Raw genomic sequence first — 20,218 nt, forward strand, 5'->3', positions numbered from 1 at the left:
GCACCCCCCACTTACCTTAGTGAAACAGTGCAGGTTGGAGAAGCATCCTGTTCCCTTCAGGCTGAAAATGGCCTGGTGAGAAATACACTTTTCAGGAGACATTGTGAGCCCCAGGGACTCATGGGAAGTGTAGTTTCCACCAGGCCATTTTCAGCCTGAAGGGAACAGGATGCTTTTCCAGGCTGAACTAAGGTAAGAGGGGGTGGGAGCAGGGCACTGCAGGGGAGGGGGAGAAAACACAGATTGTGCACCAGGTGCACTCTGGCCCAGCTACGCCTCTGACTCCACTGTAGCTTTCAAGATGGGGGCAGGGGGTGCCTTGGATGGGTGCTGTGGCAGCAGGCTGGCCCAGGAGCCAGCCTGTCACTGTGGTGCCTATCCAAGCCATCCCCACTCCTGAGCATGGGAGGCATGGGGCGGGGGGGGGGCGGCATTCAGAGCAGGTGTTATCCTCTAGTGCCATTTCCCCACAATATGCCTCTGAGGGGCAGGCAATGTCAAAAGACCTCTGAACGCTTCTTGCCTTCAAAATCCTGCAGGGATGTCATGTTGGACTGAATAGGATTCAAATCACTTCGTAGACTTATTGAGGAGAATAATTAACACACTTAAACAGTTGTGATTATTTGAAGCATATAGCAAACATATTTCCAGATGTCTGTTCCAAGTACCTAAAGTTGTGGTTTGCTTCACCCATTTCAGGGTTACAATTCATTATAAATGAGAAGAGACACAGATTGCAACCTGCCTCTTTGCCTAGGAACCGTCTTTTGGCTGCTATGGCAGTGATGGTAAGACTGCTATTTATATCCCTTCCTCCTCCTCCTGGCTAGTATGGCTTCCCTTTCTGCTCCTATGCCATCACCCTCCAGCCAGCCTCCCTCTTCCTATTTCTGTCTCCAGCTCCACACCTGGTTCCTGTGTTAATCTTTGCTTTCCTGTTTTTTGTTCCCTGTGCCTTAGCCATTGTCCATGCTCCATAATCATACCCTGAATTAAGCCATTTGGACCCAGATAGACATTAATCCATTGCCGACACTTGACTGCTACCTCCTTGTCTTCTGAGCCCGATCTTTTGACTGCCAAAGCTGCCTTTTTGCTGAAGTTATCATGTATGTACCCTCCTACCCCTGGTCTAGCTCTGTTTGATTGAGATAAGTCGTGCTGCTAGGTCCAAGGGTCTGGGTTCATGCCAGGTAGCTTGCCACCTCCCCACACACTGTACAATGTGTATTACTCAGAAGAGGAGACAAGAAGATAAAAGATGGCTTAAATCAAAAATCTCTTGGATGGGAAGGACAGCAGAGATTAAAACTACGGTTCTTCCCACATTCTTATTCTTTCCTTTTGCTTCCCCCAAGCAATACATTGATATGAGTTTACAAAAACAAATATTTAATAATCACCTTTTAAAATCAAGGGCTTAGCTGTTCCTAATTTTCAGTTCAGCTATTTTCAATGTATTACTAAGTTGGTTTAAAGCTTGTAGAAAAAGCATTTACTGTCAGGGTGAACAAATTGGTCTTAATATACTTAATTATCTTCTTGGATGTGGTTCAAAAATTGTGAACAGCACACTTTGGAACATAAAGAAATTTCATAATTGAAATTCTTATAATCTCAGTTCGGATATGTTTGCAAAATGGTGCTTGGGATATACTCTTGATGTCTGCTGTTTATATTGATGCCTTTAAGGAAATGCAAAGTGATGCACATAGGGGCAAAAAATCCAAACTTCACATACAAGCTACAAGGGTCAGTGCTATCAGTCACAGACCAGGAAAGGGATTTGGGCGTCTTAGTTTATAGTTCCATGGGAATGTCAACTCAATGCATGGCAGCTGTGAAAAAGGCAAACTCTATGCTGGGGATCATTAGGAAAGGAATTGATAATAAAACTGCAAAGATTGTCATGCCCTTATATAAAGCAGTGGTGCGACTGCACTTGGAGTACTGTGTCCAGTTCTGGTCGCCACAGCTCAAAAAGGATATTGAGGAGATAGAAAAAGTGCAGAGAAGGGCAACAAGGATGATTGAGGGACTGGAGCACCTTCCCTATGAGGAGAGGCTGCAGCGTTTGGGACTCTTTAGTTTGGAGAGGAGACGTCTGAGGGGGGATCTGATTGAAGTCTATAAAATTATGCATGGGGTAGAAAATGTTGACAGAGAGAAATTTTTCTCTCTTTCTCACAATAGTAGAACCAGGGGGCATACATTGAAAATGCTGGGGGGAAGAATTAGGACTAATAAAAGGAAACACTTCTTCACGCAACGTGTGATTGGTGTTTGGAATATGCTGCCACAGGAGGTGGTGATGGCCACTAACCTGGATAGCTTTAAAAGGGGCTTGGACAGATTTATGGAGGAGAAGTTGATTTATGGCTAGCAATCTTGATCCTCTTTGATTTGAGATTGCAAATGCCTTAGTCCAGGTGCTCGGGAGCAACAGCTGCAGAAGGCCATTGCTTTCACATTCTGCATGTGAGCTCCCAAAGGCACCTGGTGGGCCACTGCGAGTAGCAGAGAGCTGGACTAGATGGACTCTGGTCTGATCCAGCTGGCTTGTTCTTATGTTCTTTTCTTATGAAATCTGGTAGATTTTATATCCAGTTCCCATTTCAATCAGATTAGCCAGTATATATATTTTTTCAGCCAAACACTGGAACTTTTTTTTGGTAAGAGTCTATAGTCCTCTCCCCCCTACACATTTGTGAAGACTCTTAAGGGCATTGTGCCTTAGAGTAAAAAAAAAAAACCAAAACATCATAAGGAGAGGTACACCCTTCTAAATCCACTCACTTTAATGAGCTTAGAAGAGTGTATTGCCTGATTTAGGACAATTGCTGATTCATGCAGTCTTTGTTTATTTACTTCCATTTGTATACCACATATCCTAAAGTGAAATTTGGACCAAATTTGGGCAGGAGCCCATTGACATAGATGCATGACCACACATATTGGACTGAGATTTTGAGAACTGGTTCTAGTCTCTTCATGCATGTTGTTGATGTTTTTTATTTATTATTGGAAGCTGCTTCAAATTCAGTTAACATTAATATAATACATTTTTGTCTACTTCTGCAAATGCCATGGCCAAATATATGCACCTGGCTTAATCAAATGACTTCTCTTATGCTAAGATGGATCTTAAGACCACACTTTGAACATGCAAAATCTTGTATCAATCATACAAAGTGTACAATGACTTGTGTAAATCTTTGCCCTACTATTCTGTACTGGCAACTATTTTTAAAAGATCGTATTTTAACACACTGAACAAATAAAACCAAGCTGTGAAATACTGACTTTTGCACTGGGAAAAATGGAATGGGATTTGGATACAATCCAAATATTGCTGCTAAGTAACCACATTTCTCATATACTGGCGATATTGCAGAGATTAGCATGATAAAAGAGAGGGGTAACTTGGCACACAAAAAGGCACAATGTGTTACCATAGTAACCAATTCATAAAAATGACATGTTCTCCGCATCTGAATTCTGGCAAATTTCTACAGTTCCCATAGTTTTGAGAGCTTTTCCTTAAGAGTCTTAAGCCCAGGCTTCTGTAAGAGTAAGGCTGGAAAACAAATGCATGATTTAACTTTAAATTCTGGAACAACAAGATGAGAGCTTTATTACTGTTACCTTTATTTGCCAAAGTTCAAGGCACTCCCCAAACTTCTGTCAGAAACTCTTGGAAAATTCAAGTTCTCAGGCTCATATCTGAGAACCACAGATTATATGGCTATTTATGCATGCACTACTTACATAGTAGTAGTAGATTCTCTAACTTTGATTTGCAGTGGGGTTTTCCCATGGTTTTTTTGTTCACACAGGTTACCCTCCTGTAAAGTGTCCCTAGCCGAGCTAATCTGCCATTTTGCTGGCCCACCTGCCTCCTTGTTGTTTTCATTCAGCCTCCATTTGGGAAGGTTGCTTGCCACCTTTTGTTGTTGTTGTTGTGGTCTTTAGCCTGACGTTACTTTCCTAGATTAGCCTTGTCAATTCCACTAGGCTCACCATTTGAGTGATAGACCTTCACCATTTAATTAAATGTCTTCCAATAGTGGCCCGAAGACTGGGGTGAACTGCTATGGTCTAGGCAGGAGACTTTGAGAAAGAGTGAGAAAACCTGAGGAAACGAAACATATGAAAATCTCCTTCACTTTCCCTGGGAAAGAAAAGGTAACACTTTAGGAGATTTGAAAACCATTGAAATTCTTTGATCTGACAGCGGGGGCAAGTGCTGAAGAGGGGGAAATGTATGCATAACCAAGAATCAAACTGAAAGGGAATTTCACTCAAGTCAGAGGAGACCTCACATGCATAAATGGCCTCCTACTGAGCCTCCAAACCAATTTTAGTCACAGAAGGAAACAGCAAAGAAATCTCTGAATTGGCCATGCTAGGAATTTGATCTAGGAATTTGTCCTGCATGTTTTTAATTGGTTAACAGAGCACTGTATTTTGCATGTTAAGCTTTGGGGAAGTCTATGCTGGAAACAGTGCAGATCTAGATTTAGATATATCTCCCACAGCCTTGTCATATACTACTTCCAAGTAACTGTCACTTGGACAACAAGTTGGTAGCAAAACTGGTAAGGGAAATTGTATTGCCTGACTACAGCTTCCCGGTTGAAAATAAAATGGAGAACCAGAGATACAGATATATAATATAGGAATAAGAGGCTGTACTGCTATTACAGAAATTACCCTGGTTTTGAAATATATTAAATTGGAACAGCAGAGAAGATACAAAAGCAAGATAGAAAGGAATGTGATCACCATAATGAACAAGACAAAAAGACCATTAAGTATAACTTAAAATATTATAACTGGGACAACACATTATATAAACAAAATACATTTTAATTTTCACTCTCAATGTATATGGTGATAAAATCATTTTGCTGAAATAAAAAACAACAACATTTGCTGTGATAATGGGATGCTTGAACCAATATATACATTTAAATAGATTATAATAATTTGAGATGAGAGGTACATGAAGTAAATGAGCCCTTTACTGATAAGGTCAGATTCCTCTAGCATAAAATATCATGGGGGGAAAAACTCTTAAAACAAGCATGTACATTTCATTATATAGGATAATACAATATATTTTATACAATTCAATTGCTGGCACTTCAAGTTAGATTTCAAGAAATCTTTCCTATATTTTTCTCCTAATGGTACACTTTTTATTTAAAGCATTTTTAATGTGCTTTTTTTCTATTTCAGTACATCTTGCAACATATTTAAAAATGAAAAAAATCCACTAAAATAATAAATTTTCCATCAACCAAACAACAGTAGTAAACTCATTTCAAAACACAATCATTAACACTGCCGGTGTCAATATTTTTAAATAGAGTGTTTTATCTTAAAAAAATAAGACTGTTTTGTCTTCTGAGAAATCTAACATACTGTAAAAGGCTGCTGGGGGAAAACATAGGTTGGAAATGTGTGGTTGTCACAGCCATATGAATTAATTTTAAATTCTGAAAACAGAATTGATTTGTACAAACATTAGTAGGCTAGAGATGTTAGAACAGGACTGTTGGAAGATGCTTTTTTAGAGGTTATACACACATATTTTTAAAAGAAGCTCAATATACTATCGTGGGCACAATTATTTTAGTAGTTTATTTTACTTTTTTATGTATGTGCTGCTCACAAGGTAAAGTTAACCAGCATTAGAACAAATACTGGCAAAAAAATATGCACACATAAATGCCCTTGAACGTGCCTTATACTGCATCTGGTCACTGGTCTGTTGAGGTCAACTTTGTCTACTCCAGGGGTAGGGAACCTGCGGCTCGAGAGCCGCATGCGGCTCTTCTGCCCTTGCACTGCGGCTCCACGAGCCGAGCCGCTGGCCCCATCCTTGCCCGCCCTGCAGGTAGCAGGGCGGGCGCACCAACTGCTCGCAACCCCGGCTGGGCTGGGCCGCGCCACGAACTTCCCCTCTCGCCTGCCCCGTTGGAGCGGGGTGGGTGCTTTCCTGGCGGCCAGTGAAGCCGAGCCGCTGGCCCCATCCTTGCCTGCCCTGCAAGTAGCAGGGCGGACGCATCCATGTGCTTCTCAGAATGAGCGGAGTAAAAGGTAAAAAAAAACCCAATATATACAGTGTTATCTTTATTTTAAATGTCAAAAATTATTTGCGGCTCCAAGTGTTTTCTTTTCCCATGGAAAACGGATCCAAATGGCTCTTTGAGTGTTAAAGGTTCCCTACCCCTGGTCTACTCTGTCAGGCAACAACTCTGTTTCAGGCAGTGACTCTGTCAGGCAACAACTCTGTTTTCTTTCACATCACCTAACACTCCATTCTTCAAACAGTAATCTTCTCCCTCAGTGGCGAAGCTCCCAGGGGACAGGGGGGCACACAACACACAAGGCGCATGGATTTGGGTCATGTGGGGGGTGCAAAATCCCCCAGCCCCTCCCTCTTTCCCTCGCCCCCCACGGCACCCCCCCCAGCAGTGCCCTTCCACACATTTATTTTAGAAAACTGAGCAGGTTGCAGAACAGGCCTTCCCACCAGAACAGGAAGGCCTGTTCTCCAGCCTGCTCAGTTTTCTAAAGTAAGTGGGAGTGGGAGTGGGAGTGGGAGTGGGAGTGGGAGTGGGAGTGGGAGTGGGAGTGGGAGTGGGAGTGGGAGTGGGTGCCACCGGGGGGCACCGCGGGGGGAAAGCCAGAGTGTGCACCGGGTGCACTCTGGCCCAGCTACACCTCTGTTCTTGGCTCCAAGGACATCCAGTTGACCTCTATCTTTTCGGCCCTGGGTCCAGCCTGGTGGCACGGGCATTGTTTTTAGGCTAGGAATAGTGTGCCATTGAAAAATTTAGATTTTAAAGTTAATGTTTCATGTTATCTGTATTGTGATGGTTTTGAATCAGCCTCAGCTGGGAATAGGCAGCATACACCTATAATATAATACACATATAATACAAAATACATATATAATAATATAAATAATCTCTTTTTCTAGAGCTGTTGGAGGTTGAACTTGGGACCTTCTACAAGCAAAGAAGATGCTGTACAACTGAGTCATATCCCTTCCACAAATAATAATACCTGAGAGTAGGCAAATAACAGAACCAGCAAATACTGAATAATACAGCAGCCAGTGGATCAACAGATGGCACAACTCAGTTAAGAACACTACATAGTAACTTTGCTTCAACAGGCTAGGATTTGTCTGAGAAGAATATCTGATAAATGAATAAAGGTGCTGCAGTCCTAAGTCCTTTGAGCTCCAAAGATAGTGGCACTCAAAGGCTTGTCTGAAATAAATCTTAAAGAACAGGCATATCCACATGGGAAAAGGTCTCCTGCCATTTAAAAGTCAAAATCCACAAGTATTTTTCTTTTGATCTGGCTTTAAAAAACTGAAAAAAAATTGGGAAAGCTGAAAAGGCCAATTTTGGGTTTGGGCTTTTTTGAAAATATCCGTGCCTTTTAAAACTGAATCCAAATCAGGGTGAAGAGAGAGGGTGAACCATTTCTGTTCATCATGGTAATAAACCCTGGGATACTGCCAGTGAAGTTCACGCTGCTATTTATTAAATTGCTTATCCAACTTGGTTTGGGTAGATGACTGAGGAAGGCAGTGGTAAACCACCCCATAAACAGTGTGCCTAGTAAACATTGTGATGTGACATCAACCCATGGGTCAGTAATGACCTGGCACTTGTGCAGGGGATTACCTATGCTTTATTTTTATTTTTATATAGTTGGCAGGATCACTTTGATAGGAAGAATGAGATCTTATGACCAGTGGACAGTCAATGTATTACAAGAGAAGGCGGTGCCTTCTACATTTCTGCAAAATTCGACAGGTCTGTACATTACCAAATCAAAGTATGAAAGAATATACACTGCAGGCTCTGGGCCATCTGTCAATTTGCAGTCTTACTGGGAAGGTGATAACAAAGATGTCAAGATTCAAAACAAGCCATGTATTTTTGACGGCAAATTTATTTCCTTTTAGTTTGTCAGGTCCCGGTGTCACTTTGATGCTTACATCAGAGCACAGCCTCGAGGCTTTACTCTTCCTTCCTTTGAACTAAACCCAAAGGGATCCAGTAGACTAGCTTCACCTATTCAAAAGCTTTTCCCCCATTCAAAATTACTAACACAAGAAACAGGGGCAGATGGTGCTATGTAACAAAGTTCAAGCTTTATTTTGTTACATTGGAAATAATGTGCCCCCATGAAAGCTCAAACCTCACATTAAATTATTTTAGATCCCTAAAATCCTCTAGACAAATCTCTTTAAGTTTACAGGTCACAGACTTGAACACCTAGCAGACTGGATACAGCACTCTTTACAACGTTCCTGTATTGCACCATTTCCAGTACACACCATTTCCTCCCTATATTGAATTGGTGGTTTCTGTTCTGTTTCCTACAGTACTTTCTTTTAGGCACCAAGCCAAAATGTTTCTGTTTACCCAGGTTTTTAATGAACATCATTTTGTAGACTGTTTTGATCCTGAGAATGTTCATAATTCAGTTTGAGCTGCTTCATGTTGTATACTGCTTTATGCTCTGGTGTGTTTTGAATGAGGGTTGCAGTGCCAGCACTGTATGGGCAAAGAGACAGTGAGCAGAAACTCCACCACTGGGGAATGGGGGCAATTAGCATGCAAGTCACCCCCCCCCCTCGAAAATGGATCCAGCCCCATGCTGATACTACCCCATGCTGATACTACCCATACAGATATAAGAGAATTAAATAACCAGCCATGGAGATAAAAAGAAAACCCTGGTACAACATCTCCTAAAAGCTGCAAAACAAAGGGAGGAATGGGTGGGGAAATCCACAAGGCTGAGTGAACCCAGTGTTGCTGAAGGGTCGTAATAACGTGACTAGGAATACCAGAAGGAAAACTTTTTCTGTATGGTTCTCTGGTCAGGGTCCCACTATTACCCCATGAGTAAGGGTCATGAATCAAATATTAAATTCATGGCTGGAATCCTTTTAAAAATGCTCCAGAGAAAGAAAGTTATGAATCCTGTTTTATTTTATTTCTTAAAAGTTACCCTCTACCAAAATTAGAAATAATATCTCTGAAAGCCGCACAGCTATCTCACAGGACTTTAGAGGAAACCATGCTTGGGGAATTGACAAAGGTAGTGGCAAGTACTGAGCTGCAAGCCCGAACATGGCCACCACCCACCACTGGACCTCAGGTAAATTAAGGGAGAGGGGGTGAATTTGGGGGTAAAATTCAGATTCAGGTCTAATGGACCCAATTTTTTCAGGAATCCTGGATATTCAGATTATGGAGGTTCAGAAATATCTGGGGCCATTTGTGAATGCACTACTTACCCTGCAGTTGTTTGCTTCACAGTGGATTTTTCCTGCATTTGTTTGTATCCATAGAAATTTTCCTCTTGTGAAGCGCACCTAGCTAAACCCACCTATATTTTGGCTGCCCACCACTTTTTCATTCTTTCCATGCTTTCTTTCACTTTTTTTGCCACTTTGGTCTAGCATTATCTTACCATGTTAATTTCACTTTCACTTTGGTTTAGCATTTTCTTACTAGACCATGTTAATTTCACTTTCACTTTGGTCTAGCATTATCTTACTAGACCATGTTAATTTCACTTTCACTTTGGTTTAGCATTATCTTACTAGACCATGTTAATTTCACTTTCACTTTGGTTTAGCATTATCTTACTAGACCATGTTAATTTCACTTTCACTTTGGTTTAGCATTATCTTACTAGACCATGTTAATTTCACTTTCACTTTGGTTTAAAATTATCTTACTAGACCATGTTAATTTCACTTTCACTTTGGTCTAGCATTATCTTACTAGACCATGTTAATTTCACTTTCACTTTGGTCTAGCATTATCTTACTAGATCATGTTAATTTCACTTTCACAAGGTCTGTTAGCATTAAAAATTTTTAAAAGCCTTTCTGATAATTTTGAAATGGTGGCCTAAACAGTGTGAGTGGGGGAAGGCGATGAGGAGCAACAAGACCCTAAGAAAGCATAATGCATATGATTCTCCTTTGCATTCCTGCAAAGGGTGAGAAAAAATGGGACTTAAACAGGTTTTACTAAGGCCCTTTCTGCATGGCCCTGGTGAGCAGGGGTGCAGCAGTGTACTTGCAGCTGGTTCACCCCCTGGGGTCATTCACACAGCACCAGTGGAGGGCAGCATTTTCTAAAAGACTCTCTCAATGAGCGAGTCAACAAAACGCTGTTGTGGAGGGTATTTGCCGCTGCTGCTTCTGTTGCTGCACTCTAGCAGTGACAGTGATGTGAATGGCATTTTTACTGGCCCCGCACTGCTCTAAATGGCCTGTGTGGAAGGGGCCTAAGGGCACTTTCACACAAGCAGAATAATGCACTTTCAATACACTTTCAATGCACTTTGAGACTGGATTTTACTATGCAAAGTAGCAACATCCACTTGCAAACAATTGTGAAAATGCACCGAAAGTGCATTATTCTGCAAGTGGGAAAGTGCCCAAACTGCAACGAATCTGTGATCTGAGGGTGGGGTGACTGCCAAAGAGGGCAAAGTGTGTGCATAACTAAGAATCAAAACAAAAGGGAATGTACTCTCAATCCAACAAAGACCCCATATGTGTAAAAGCCCTGGTCCATTAGATCCAAATCCCAACTTTACCTTTTTATTTTGTTTGTTTTGCACACCCCTAATACCAATCATGGTCAGACTGATCCAGTATCTAGATAGAAGAGGGAAAAAAACACCTTTGCTCTTGAGCGCCTATCTTTTACTGAATGATCATGTATAAAAAAAACTTGGGGACAGAGGGACTTCACATTTTTCAATGCTGAAATTAATCAAATGTGCAGGGGGGAAGGGCGGGGGAGGGGGAGAATCCTTACAGCCAAATAAAATCAGTAAATGCAAATTCATCTCTTTAAATTTGCTGCAGGTAATATAACAGAGTCCTGAAGAGTTCAAAAGCTTTCAGGAACAGCTGGACTCACCTTAGGGGAACTCAACAAATTGATAAGGGCTCCTGAAAATGTAAAAGGCCACTGGCAAGGATTACCAAATCAGTCTTTAACAGGGCAAACTACTGACTAAATCCTTGAGGCGAATATGTAATTGCAAAACATTATATATAATTGTAAAAGACAATAGAAATTTCAAGCATGTGTATTATTTTACCACAGAGAAATTAAACAGCTAGGTGATAAGCAGGGCAGAAATGAAACAGCAGATGAGGTCACCTTGGGAGCCAAAGGCAAAAGCCATAAATTATGGAAGAACGTGAATTAATCATAACAAAATTAGAAACATGGATAGTAGGCACTTGCAAAACTGAAGCTAAAAGAGTCTGCGAAAAAAGGCAATAAATTGAACTATTATTCTGCTATTAATGCATAACTGATATTTCAGAACTTATACCTCAAAACAGTAAACAAAATATACCTGACATTTCAGGTTCAGATTCAATCCCTAAGAAATGTTTTCCTCAGTTTCTCATAAATGTCCTGATGAGCTTGTGTGCCTAGTTAAAGCATGCATGTGTCCCCGTAAAGCCCATGGGGTTCCCAAGTCTGCATCCACAGAAGCAGCCCAGTGTTTCTAGTGGGTATTATGCAAACAGTAGTCCCAAGCTGCATAGAAAACATTTTCTAAAATTAGAAATAGAGACTCTTCAAGAAGAGTTCGTGATATGAAATGGCAGGGTCTGGCATTCAGAGAGATCCCAGAAGTCCCAAGCAGTGTCCAAGCTTTGTTACTCAACTTGATTCTAAGAAATGGCACACACAAATAATTTAACAAACTAAATTAAAAAATGTTCATACTCTATGGGAAGTTAAGGATCTTTTTTGTCTATGGTTGTCAGCTGTTTAAATAATGGCTGTGAGTCAACCAAAAAGTACCCCAGAAATTACTTTAATTGCAAAATAATTTGTAATAGTCAATTCCTTTATGAGATTTCGCCTTCATAGTAGAATGAAAGAACATAACTTAAAAAAAAAAGATGTATGAGAAACTGTAATAAGGAAGTCAGCCCTTTTGCAAGGTCACCTCCACCTACTAACAATTCATCATCCGAAATAATATTGTCACTGGTAAGAACACTCTGGACAGGATTTAAAACAAATAAAAATGAAAAGGTTGTAATCCACTGGAGCTTGTATACCATAACAATTATAGAATGAGCTGCAACTCAGAGGTCCCTCTTCTGCTACCATACCAACTGCTAGATAGTTTAAGGTAGGCATCCCCCCAGGGCACTCAGAGGTAGTGGGAAGGGCCATGGGGATGACATCATGCCTAGGGATATCAGGCTTCCTGCAATAGCCTAATTTCAAGGCCTGATCCTTTTTTCCTAGACCTTGCCATATCTTCCATCCAGGATATGGCATGTGGAGTTCTTGGGATACTTACTGTCGCTGCACTCCCTCCTTGCTTTTCCTTTCCCGTTTTTTACTAAGGGACTGTTTTGCTTTGCCTTGCATGCTTTACGTGGAATGAGGCTCCAGGTGGAGATAGAGTCCAAGTCATCACACCTGGGAGCTTGGCAATGCTTTAGGAATGTAGGGGCTTCCTAGAACAAATGGGAGGACGAGGAGTCTATGGCCTCTTCCACACCTGCAGAAAATGCACTTTCAATCCACTTTCACAATTGTTTGCAAGCGGATTTTGCTATTCCACACAATAAAATCCAGCTGCAAAGTGCATTGAAAGTGTATTGAAAGTGCATTATTCAGCATGTGAGGAAGGGGCCTATATGTGGGATTTGGTGTGCCAGAACTTAGACTTGCCAATGAATGGACAATTGTGCTTCATATCGTGATTGCTGTCAGTCAATAAAAGAATTCTCAATTACCAGAGTTTTATTATTGGACTGACCACAGATCACAACATCTCTGAAGGAATGTGCAGCAGCACACTTCAGGTAAAAAGCTGGACCATCTGCCATGTCAACTCCAGTTTTCAACAGAAGTGATGAGAGTGTGCTGGCATGACACCAGCTCAGCAAGCACTCCCAGTGGGAGAGGTAAAGCACTTTGTTATGCTACCAGGCAGAGCTGCAAACTATAGATCCCAAACAGTCACCATACTCTCCCTGAGGCAAACTTGCATCAAACACCTACTGTACTTCCCTCCAGCATTCCCTCTCCCGGCGCAAAAAAAGTGATTGGATGCTAGAGTAGCACTTCCATAAGTTCAGATGAGTGACTGCTGTTTTCCTTCAGGGCAGGATGGCTCCCTGTCCATCATAGTGTGGCACTTTGAGTTTCTTCCCAAATGGTTTTACCTTAGAGTTTTTGAAGAATTCTAGAGGGGCACAGCAACACACTTCTGGTTATCTGCTGGAAATGCCATCTTGCCATTGGCAAGATTCATATTTCCCCACCCTTTTTCCTCTGTAATGCAACAACTGGCAGATCCAGTGGGGAGTGGAAGATCTACTATAACAGAAGACCCAGCAATGCTACCCCTACCCCCACCCCACATACACATGTAATATGGGATTCATAATAATATATTGGTGCACCTTACAAGACTTTTGGGAACTTTACAAATAAACCTGTGTAAAGAACTTTGATCACTGAAAATTACTTACAAAAAATAAGAGTAATTACTACTAGTAATCAGTCCCATTGAAGTAATGTGGACATGCATATGATCAGGCTGTTGGTACAGTATTACAGCATTCTGTCCAGCTCCATCCTTCTTGATCTCTAGTATTTTTCCTCCCCTCCCCTTCTTTTCCCCCCTAGTCATAATGGTAACCACCCTTGAGAACCAGTTCAAAGGCACACATTTCTTCCATATATATTTTACCTGTCTTTTGAGGAAGAAATCACAAGGCAACAAACAAATATTATTTACAGATTTGTGTAAAACAGTCCATCAGTCTTGTCACCAACCAGAATGGTGTTGTGGTTAAGAGCAGTGGACTCTAATCTGGGGATCCAGGTTGGATTCCCTGTTCCTCCACATGTGCAGCAGAATCTAATCTGGTGAAACAGGTTTGTTTCTCCACTGCTACACATGAAGCCTACTGAAAAACCTTGGGCCAGTCACAGTTCTCTCAGAACTCTCTTAGCGCCATCTACTTCACAAGGTGTCATTTGTGGGAAGACGAAGGGAAGGAGTTTGTAAATAGCTCTGAGACTCCTTACAGGAGAGAAAAGCAGAGTTTAAATTGCTATTCTTCTTCTCCACCTCTATTTTCTTGAAGAAACTTCAACACATGTTCAAGGGAATAAAACACTAATGTGAAAATACAACATAGTCTGTTATTCACCTCGCCTAATCCATGTTTTCATACTATGCTCCCCTTTCTTGGCCCTTCAGCCTTGATCTCAATCCTCCCATTACTATTTTGACTGATGTTCAGCAGGTCAGGTTTCTCTCTCTCACTTGCCTTTGGGAATCAAGAGCTAAAAAATCAAAATCCTTTTTAAGAGTACATTTGATTCCCTGCAGTTCAAGTGGTAAAGCACCAGATGTCTCCTAAAGCTTTACTGGTTGAGTTTTGACCTTCAACAAATGTTTCCCTAATGATTTGAGAGGAATCCTGTAATTTGAAGCAATTCTTGCCTATATTAACAGAAGACACCCAAATTTATCTTACTAATACTAGATGGAAAGCAAAATTATTATTTTTCTCACTAAAAACTTAAACTTTGCTTTTTTCATTAATATTTTATTGCCTGTTTTCTGAATTCAGCAGAATCAAAACAATTTGAAGAAAAAGGAAAGCATAAGGTGGACCTTTGCACAGTACTCAGAACTTGGTTTACTGTAGCAATTCACTCCAAGAGAAAGTGAAAAAGTGGCAGTTTCAATCCAAGCATAACACACACACAGCCTGAAATCACATATGGTATTTTAAGCAGAAAAACTATCATGAATCACATTGGGATTTAAATACAACATGTACAATATATATAGCAATGCTTTTGGAATTGGTTTGTGTGAGTTAAAATATGGTGTCTCTGTAAATCTTCCCTTATTTTGAATGGTATGAGTATTTTAAAAAAGAGATCACAATGTATTTTATTATATGCTAGAATTATACATTTTATACCCTTTTCCCTATTTATAGCTGGGGGGGGGGCACTAAGGATTTTTTTAAGGTTAGTATTGCGGTTACCAAACTTGAGGTGGGGCATAGAGTTCTCCCAGATGGAACCTAGGGATTCCCTGAAATTACTTCTCTGTCCAGACTACTTTGAACATGATAGCAGCTTATCTATCTAAATCAGGAATCTCCTCAATTTTTTTGACTCTTGGTAATATCTGGAATTCTGACATGACTTGGTGGGTGCAGGAATAAAATGGTCGCCACAAAATTACTGCTGCAGCTTAGCTTCAGTTACAGTGCAAATCTTTGTGCTGTGGTTGAGGTCAAAGAAATACACAGAGGATGTGTAAAATGCTCTATCCTAGCTTTTGCAAGGAACAACCAAATACATTGAATGCAATTTTTTGGATACTATTTAAATAATGTAAACACAGGATGTATCATACATACCTAAATAGGATTATCCCTGCATCTACTTGTATTTATATCATTCAATGGCCGATTGCCCACCAGCACTGGGCCACATGGTAGGTCTGGAAGCGTGTCAGAGCAAAAAATCTTGTCTCAATGTGTTTCCTCTTTGCAACATGCCAAGAAAGGAGGTGCATCGGGGCAAGATTTCTTGTCCCGACATGCTTCCTCTTTCCCTGGGCGTGATTTTCACTTTCCCCAGGGAAAGTGAGAGCGCTTCTGGTGTGAATTTTCATGCCAGAGCGGGGCAAGAGTGGGGGACACTGGCAGTATGTAATTAACCAATGTGTGTAAAAAGCCACATTAACTGATATCAACAATAATGACTCCATAGGGCCAGATGATACCAGCGTGGAATGTAGCACTAGGATTTTGAGTCTGAACCCTGATGGAAGCTTGTGGGGTGACCTCAGGTCAGCCACACATGCTCAGCCTAACCTACTCCACAGGTTTGCTGTGAGGTTAAAAAAGAGAAGAGGATTAGTTATGCTACCTTGGATTCCCATGGGGAAAAAAGGTTGGGTGTAAATGAATACAATTATCAGTTATTTTACAGTGAGAAATTAGTTGTCAGAATTGTACAGCTTACTGAATGCTCATGAGTTTTGCTAATACCATAACATTTGTTGTTCTTTGAAGAAAAAGCATATATGCCAACTAGCATTCTTTCATCATTCTTCACTAGTTTACTAGTTTTTATTAAAACTTTTTTTAGTTGTAGACGTTCACAGCTTGCTGGCTTATTTAGATAATGTACGCCTCAGAATTGTAATTGTGTAAATTTCGAGCATATGTGCCACTATTCTATCTGTGCAGTCAGCAGCATTTATCAGTTGATGGCAATCATCACAGCGTCACATACTCAGAACTAACAGAGTCGGATTCTGGTTCCCAGTAGGCAATATGAGAATGCAAAGGCTTTTTTGATCCAATGAGGAACACAAATGTGAAGAGCTTTGCGAGACAGATGGATAACCCCCCTCCCGCAGGATAGAAGCACCTCTTGCATAAGTTAACATTACCAATAATATGTGTGTGGAACATCAGGGGCAGGATAAAGAAACAGGGATAGGAGTGTGACATTCAAATTTTTTTTAAAAAAAAAGTGTTCAAGGGTCCTGCTCACAATTTATGACCAAACTGCAATCTGAACAGAGGATTCTATCATCTCTACTATGGCATAATGATCTTCAGGTCCTCCAAAGTATTGATTCCTCTGCAAAGGAACACCATGTCTTTATGCCTTACCCTCCAAGTCCAATGGCAGCTACTCCAGGAGCTATCTGATGACATCTACTTCTGATTCCTCCTCTGAATTGCCCCAGGACATAGATGGCATGATTTTTCATCAACTGTGTAATACTTTTTGTATGTTTTTATCATGCACTGGTAGCTGCAGAGCCATCTCATTTGCTATTGAAATAAATGGCCTATTCTTAAAGGTCAGTGTATGGTTCATCACATAATTCAATGCCCTTTTTCTAATTAAAATACTATTCATTGTTGTCTATATGACTTTCCTCATACACAGGCAACAGAATTAAAACAAAACATTGTTTTAAAAAAGTTTTCACACTTAGGGCCAAACAACTTGGTACATTTTTGAAAGAGTTGGGTCTGAATCTCCTGGACCTAATCTGCCTTTGTCCGCTGTCACACAATAGCTATGGGGAAAGGCATTTTAAAGCCCCTAGGAGTCCAGGGTAAGGGCCTGAGTGAAAGACAGGCTTTTGCCTCCCCTCCATTTTGTTTTTCAAAGCAAGAAAGTGTAGTTCCAAAGGTAGGCAGGTGTCCCTCAACTCTGGCGCCGCCATGCTGAGCCTAGTCAGATTCCTGGAGACATTTAAATGCCTTTCCATGGAGCAGCTTTGTGAAAATGGAGCCCAAATCCAACTCATTAAAAAACATAGCATGCAATTTGCCCCTTTAAAAATGTTGCACTGATGCAAAAGTATCATGCATTGTACATATGTATTTTATTGCATTACAGGTTGAAACACCAGACTTTATGTGCCTTTGTGTATTCGGACTCAAACAAAGATATCATCCCTATTAACAGAAGAAAAGACAAAGTAGACATGAGTGCTGCATCAAGGATGAACCTGCAGGTTTACCTAGTCTACTGTATGGGATAAACACACTGAAGCTCAAATTTATATTAATTTGATCTATATTACATGCAGGTATATTAATGCCACTGATCAATGAGAAACCAGAGAAAGGTTGTGAAGCATAATTTCTTTCTGCTATGATATTGAACCAAGGATAGCTGAGGGAAAAAAAGATGAATGATTTCTATATCAGATCTAAATAAAGAAAAGTGGAAGACCTTCAGATTTTTTTTTGTAGCAGCTGGTTTATCACCTTCCTAAAGTTGCTGTAAACAGGAGATATTTCTTCTCACCTACAGTGATTGGAATTAGAATCAAAGCGCAAAAACTTTATGAATTAAACCATGAGATAGGTTTTTGTCTTTTCCTAGAAAAAAAATGTATATTAAAAGTTATGAAACTGTCTCCTCTACAGCAGATAGAAACTACTGGCAGTATGAGGAACTTTTGACAATTCTGAAAGACACATCCCCTATTATTTACTGGTCTCAATTTGCTTTTATCATGATGCAAAAAGTATCACCCAGTTTTATATTCTGTAATACTGGAAATGATCCCGGTCATTTCCCCCATTTGAATCTGAAACAGTGCTCTCTTTCTGGCCCCAATCCAGAGAAATACACACAAATGTCCATGAGTGCCTAGCTAATGATCAATCTTGACAACGCCAATAATTTGTTTCAAAGAATGTGAAGCTTCAAACAAAGTCTGCCTTTGCACTTTGTGAAAGATGAACCAGCCCATAGTAAGAAATTACAGAGGCTCTCCCCCCACCCAACTGGTATTTCTTACATTCCTCACAAGGAAAAAAAGGATAGCTATTCACCTATTCAGCAAGAAAATCTCACTGAAATTACAGATATTATTATTTGCTGACTAAGGGCGTTTTCGCACACACTTTTTATTCCAGAATAAAAGCGAACCGCATTGATTCCTTACCTTTTTAATGTAGTTTTGTCGCTCGATGGCATTCACACATGGCCCGGTAGTCAAGCATCCGAACGGGATGAGGGGGGGAAGTCGAGTGAGACGCAAAAGGAACAAAGGAATGTGCACGTGCAGCCAGAGCGCCCAGTCGCACTCCCATTGGATGGATCAAATCTCGTCACATGGTGGGCGTAAACCCTTGCTGCCGCTTGATCCACTTTCGCTCCACTTTTGTTTCGCAACTAGGCACCAAATTGTGGGGGGAAACTGCGTTTTCCAAGAAAGTTGCACAAGTATCGAGCGACAGGAAAAATGCGGAACAATGGCTGGAATGTGGCACAGAAAGGGAGTCGGAACACATTTCGGCTTAAGTGTGTGCGAACAAATGTGTGAAACGGCAACGACCTCACATGCCAGATCTGCAACAAACAGTGTGTGCGAAAACGCCCTAACAAAAATATTTGCGCCAGTACATCCAAGCAACACAAAGCTTACAAAATAAGGATGCGTCCTTTAGTCTATAATTTGAATACACAGCATGCATAAAAACCAAATGTTCATTCAAAACACTCAAATATTTGGTTCAAGGCATATTATTTTCCTCAAAGGCTAGTAGACACTTATTTAAGTAAAAAAGTTCTTAAAGAGCTCAAGCATGAAATTGCTGATCTTCTCACTTTAATATGCAACTTATCCCTGAAATCAGGCTCTATCCCTGAAGACTGGAAGATGGCCAATGTCACACCAATTTTTAAGAAAGGATCTAGGGGGAACCCGGGAAATTACAGGCCAGTCAGTTTGACATCTGTTCCTGGTAAATTAGTAGAATCTATCATTAAAGATAAAATTATTAAACATGTAGAAAAGCAAGACCTGCTGAGAAAGAGTCAGCATGGCTTTTGCAGAGGCAAATCCTGTCTTACAAACTTACTAGAGTTCTTTGAGGGTGTAAACAGGCATGTGGATAAGGGGGAACCAGTGGACATTGTCTACTTGGATTTCCAAAACTTTTGACAAAGTTCCTCACCAGAGACTATTGAGAAAACTCAGCAATGAAGGAATAAGAGGGGAAGTCCTCCTATGGATTAAAAACTGGTTGAGAAACAGGAAGCAAAGAGTGGGTGTAAATGGGAAATTCTCACAATGGAGAGATGTAAGGAGTGGTGTCCCCCATGGATCCGTTTTGGGACCAGTGCTCTTTAACCTATTCATAAATGACCTGGAAGTAGGGGTGGGTAGCATGGTGGCCAAGTTTGCAGATGATACCGAATTATGTAGGGTGGTGAGAACCACAAAGGATTGTGAAGAGCTCCAAGCAGACCTTATACATTAGGTGAGTGGGCTAAGAAATGGCAAATGCAGTTCAATGTAGCAAAATGTAAAGTGATGCACATAGGGGCAAAAAATCCAAACTTCACATACACGCTACAGGGGTCAGTGCTATCAGTCACAGACCAGGAAAGGGATTTAGGCGTCTTAGTTGATAGTTCCATGGGAATGTCAACTCAATGTATGGCAGCTGTAAAAAAGGCAAACTCTATGCTGGGGGTCATTAGGAAAGGAATTGATAATAAAACGGCAAAGATTGTCATGCCCTTATATAAAGCAGGGGTGTGACTGCACTTGAAGTACTGTGTCCAGTTCTGGTCGC

Source organism: Sphaerodactylus townsendi, linkage group LG04 (genome assembly GCF_021028975.2).
Source record: "Sphaerodactylus townsendi isolate TG3544 linkage group LG04, MPM_Stown_v2.3, whole genome shotgun sequence".
Lineage (NCBI taxonomy): Eukaryota > Metazoa > Chordata > Lepidosauria > Squamata > Sphaerodactylidae > Sphaerodactylus > Sphaerodactylus townsendi.